General features: G+C 45.2%; 1 protein-coding gene and 1 long non-coding RNA gene across 2 annotated transcripts in view; one reads left to right on the forward strand and one right to left on the reverse strand.

The window, feature by feature from the left end:
- LOC143276935 (uncharacterized) overlaps positions 1-5,000 on the reverse strand; it is a 35,578-nt gene that overhangs the window by 28,085 nt on the left and 2,493 nt on the right. The window contains exon 2 of the long non-coding RNA XR_013053658.1: positions 4,687-4,725. This is a non-coding gene — a long non-coding RNA (uncharacterized LOC143276935). The remainder of the gene's footprint in view (positions 1-4,686; positions 4,726-5,000) is intronic.
- The window catches only part of LOC143276934 (uncharacterized), a 40,298-nt gene that overhangs the window by 14,928 nt on the left and 20,370 nt on the right, over positions 1-5,000 (forward strand). The gene's annotated exons all lie outside the window — the stretch shown is intronic.

The raw sequence follows: 5,000 nt of genomic DNA on the forward strand, positions 1-5,000 counted from the left end.
CTGACGGCGACTACAGCGCAATTCAAGATACTTGGTTTCCGCTGTCAACATTCCAGTCAGAATAGCAGGTAGTTGAAAAACGAATCATAGTATGAAGAGATACTAGGTTTCCGAGCAGTCATTGTTTCTTGTTGTTCGTCTATACTTGGTTACGTATTTGGTCGATAACTAGTTAAACATTGATTTTATTTCAAAGGAACTAGTCCAAGCTCCCGCTGAAAAAGCTTGTTTTGCGTCATAAAGTTTTTTTCTTTGGCGATTCTAACTGAGTTTTCATTGCTGATTTCAAATCTAATGGAGGCCAGACGCTAAACTTGGGGCATTATTGTCTAAAAGTGAAAATCCAAGATGGCCGCAATTGAATTAGAGTGAAAGATGTTGTGATGGGTATCATGCATTTAAAGACATAAAAAATGTACAAACTTAGTTAAATAGCATGCAATGAAAGAAACGTAATCACACTTGATGAAATACACATCAAATATTCGATAAAATGGCTACTTTAGAGAAATAAAGATGGCCGCCATCTAGTTTTCATATAATGTGCTGATCCGCGAAACACTTGAAACCGTTGTATTAAAATCACTTAAACTGTTTAACAGGGAGAAAACACTGGAACACTCACCAGTGTCTGCTGCTAGTTCTCACATCAATAGTGGCTGAAGGGCGTCTGAATACAGGTCATGTATCCTCATAGTAGGGCGGGGCAATGACAGTCATTGGATTATTGCAGGCAATTGTTCCTCTGCATTTGCAAAATGCTGTACATGTAACAGACATTTTGGTGCAGGTGCACTGTACTGTGCTGCATCCAGTTTTACAGCTGCATCTGACCAAATTGAGAATTTCATCAGGAGCTGGCAGCTGAGCATTAAGTCCAAGGGCTGGGTGGAGTGTTAACTGGTGTAGCTGCCATCCGTACTCAACAGGATCCAGATCAGGAGGAGGTGGCTCCCCTGCCGCTTGCCACAGCACAGCCTGAAAATGTGCTCGTTTGATGTGGGCCTGAAAACTTGCCATTGTCGGAGGAAGGCTACTCAGTTTTGGGGGAATGTGTCTCTTTCCAGCAATCCTCTTCCTGAAAATGTTGGCTCGAACGGTGTTCAGATTGGCCCCTGACTCGTCCCCATAGAGCAGATTAGTGAACTGAAGGCATGACTCAGAGATTTCCTGGAAAGGTACAGACATCTTCCCAAGCTTCAGTTCACCAGAGAATACTTCAAGCTTCTTGAGGACTGTCATCTTTCCAATTCCAGCAAAGGAAGAAACTGTCACAACCAGTCAGTGCATGAGCTGCCAGCAGATTAGGCATTATGGTTGCATGCTGTCTGATAACGTCGTTGACGCTTATGACATTATGTGTGGATGTGCACGACTCGATGGACAGAGACATATTTTGGGACAGTCCTTTGGTCTTCATGTGGAGATGATGTGCCAAGATGATGAGTACATCGGTGTCATCAGAAACAACCCTGATGTTCCTCTGTCCTAATGACGATTCGTTGATGACATGAAACGCCATCAGCACATCAGCTTCTTCATGATACAGAGGGTCTTGCTGAAGTCCAGACACCATGTGTATGGGGTGTGGGTCTGGCCCAGTGATGACAACATCTGTTCCTGGTGGAGGCTGCCTGCTGCAAAGCCGATGTACGATCATTTGTATCAGTTGTTCCTTGTTGGCTGTGACTTTCAGCATGACACTTTGCTGTGGCAGAGGCGACTCTTCAGTCAGGTTGTACACACGACTAGTCCCCTTCTGACGGGCGGTTCGACAGCATGATTTTGTGCTCAGTTTGTAGTATCTGTCGAAGACCACATGTGACACTGGTGCTGCCTGAACTCGTCGCAAAATGGTGGCAACTGCGGCTGTGATGAAAGCCGAGACTTTAACTGGAGCTGCATGCCAACGTACTGTCCACAAAATTGCACAGCCATCCAGGATGACAACAGTGGGAGGTTCTTGGTTGCGAACACCAGACAGAATCTGTATTTTGTTCTTCAGAGCAGCCTTGCTAGTTGTCCTCATGTCACCATTCTCATCAAAAAGGGCTGTAGATTGAAGAGCTAGTTCATGGGAAAACAAAGTCTCAATGGAAACGGATTTCCTGGAAGTCGCCATAATGGCAAGAACGCGTGCATATATGAACTCAGTGTCAATAGCAGTGTCCACTTTAGCATGTTTTGCAGTCACTTTCATGACTGCAGCCATGTTCTTCACTTTCTTTGTGAGCTTGAGATGGAAACTGGCAGGCCATCCGCCCTCAAACGCCTGTTGTTCTGCAGCACCAACCTCTACTGCCTCATGGACATTGACAGTTGGGTCATCAATGACACAGCCAGAAAACACGTTGATGAGGCCTGTGTCAGGATGTTTGCTGGTGTCCAGGATGTCAGTGCAGGTAGACAATGTCTCTCGAATCTTTGCTCGGTCAGCAGCATCCTCCTTGATGCGTGTGTGACGCTCTTCTTTGTGTGTGTTGACAACTGTCTGAACATCCCCTTCTTTGATTTCCTGGAGGTCGTTCAATAGCTGGGTCAGCATACTTTGTGAAAAGGCCCAGATGGCAAGGGTGGATTCATTGAGAGTGGAGCCTATGATTCCTGAAGGCCCATGGCCATAGCACATGTAGGTCGTCTCAATGAAGAGATCTGACCAAACTCCATTCCACAGGCCGTCTTGATGGTGCATGACATGTTCCCCAGCCATGAATCTCTTCAGGACGGCTGGATGTAGGCGCTGCATGGATCGGAGGTAGTACAGACCGTAGCGAGCATAGTTGACGTGTCCAGAGGCAAAGAAGTAGGGGAGCATCTTTTCCACAGCAAACAAGTGAAGAGTCCAGTCAGCTTCTCTCTCAGCCCGAACAAAGGCCATCATAATGAACACTGGGTCAATGAGGCACTCAACCCAAAGTCTTGCGTTTTTACTCTGGGTGCTTTTGGTCATGAGACGTTGCGTAAGTTCAGCCATGGTGTGCACGTCAGTGTTGGAGAGAATCGGTCGTAGTAACTCCTCAACAAGAAGTCTCAGTGCTCTCACATTTTGTGGGTATTTTTTCCCTGTCAACATTTTTGGCACCCCCACAAATGCTGAGCCAAGCATGTATTCAATGCCGCTTCCTCCCATCAGGTACCCCCACAGCACCAACAAAACTCATCAGCATGTGCATACCACCAAGTCTTGGGATGAACTTCTGAAACTGTTCTTTGCCAACCCATGTGATGTGGACAAGTTCTTTGTACAACTGCTGGTCACTGGTGAATATTGTCCATTCCTGGCCAGTGAGCTGTGTCAGACACTGGGCTTCAACCATGGCTGTCTTCATGGTGTCTGGCTCAGATGGGATCATGTCCAGGAATGGGCTGTACACCACATCTGTCTTAGGTTGGGGTTTTTGTCCTGCACTGCGGGCATGTTGTGTGTTATAACCTCCATACTCGGGTCCCGCATCTTCTCCGAGTACCTGTTTGAAAAATGACAGATCTTCAGTTGCAATTCTGTTGAGAGAAACCTGTCGTGTGGCAAGAAAGACCAGAGATGGGACATGTCGCAGGCAGTGTTCTTCTGGCATAAGTGTTTTCTTGTTTCCCGTGTACCGTTGAACTGCAACATCACCAAGTGTCAGGTGATCGGACTTGGTTTCTGTTTTGCTGAGACGCCTGATGGTGGGAATATCCTGTATTTCACACACCTGCTCTGACATCGTGCGACCTTCCGTGATGATGTATTTTGACGCTCAACTCTTTTGTTTTTAGTACATGGAGGTGTGTTGTGGCGAAGCATCGTCTGCTAGCGCTCGCGTTCCTTAACCAGCGGAGCCCATATATCACGAAGGGGGGAAGCAGGCCGCGCTGTGCAGATTTCTGTGCCTGTGACATCACTGCGAGAGAAGCTGATAGAATTAGCACCCCTGCACGAATCTAGGTCGACTCATCCATGAGTCGCTCGGTCATCATTCTTGCATGAGAGGGGTTGGTGTATTTCAACCAGCAGAAAAAATTATGCCCATAAGATACAAGTTGGCCCCCGACTGATATGAAGTCTAGAGACCCTGAGGAAGCAGAATCACCAAAGAAAAAAACTTTATGATGGAAAACAACGTTCTAGTACTTGTACATAGACTCGGCTCTCGGACTAAACTACATTTATATGAAAGAGTACTATTTTCTGAATATTTTTATACCAAAATGGCAAAATCACCAAAATACCAAAATACCAGGTTTCGGCAGTCAACCTTCGATATGTATGTATGTATGTATGTATAAGGTGCAGATGCTTGATCTTCGTTGAACCCAACACGCTGATTAGATACTGGGAGGTTGTTGGGGGTTTTTTTTAGAGAGAGAGAGAGAGAGAGAGAGAGAGAATGATAGGGAAGCAAAGACAGAAGGAAAGAACAGAATTACATATATAGATATATCTATATTATATATATATATAGATACATATATACATACATACATACATATATAATATATAGATATATATAAAGATAGAGACAGAAAGATAAGAAGAGAGGGGGTGGGGAGATAGAGAAAAAAGAGATAGAGATAGAAAGATAGAGAGAGGAAGACAGAGAAGAAAGAGAGAGAGAAGGACACACACACACACACGAAGAAAGAGAGAAAGGAGAGAGAGTCAGAGACAGAGACAGAATAACTGAAATATCAAGCAAGACTTACCTTAAGGTCGAAGTCTGTTCTATCACATGTCAGTTCACCCTGAAAGAATTGTGGAGCCTGCGTTAGACATCACTTCACATTGTATTGTATTGTATTGTTGTATTACTCCTTTTTGTCATAACAGATTTCTCGGTGTGAAATTCGGGCTGCTCTCCCCAGGGAGAGCGCGTCGTTACACTGAGAGCGCCACCCTTTTTTTTTGACCCTGCCTGCAGCTGTTGTGTTTGTGGTTTTTGACTCACTTGTCTAAACAAAGTGAATCTATGTTTTAACCCGGTGTTCGGTTGTCTGTGTGTGTGTGTGTGTGTGTGTGT

This window comes from Babylonia areolata, chromosome 33 (genome assembly GCF_041734735.1).
Source record: "Babylonia areolata isolate BAREFJ2019XMU chromosome 33, ASM4173473v1, whole genome shotgun sequence".
Lineage (NCBI taxonomy): Eukaryota > Metazoa > Mollusca > Gastropoda > Neogastropoda > Buccinidae > Babylonia > Babylonia areolata.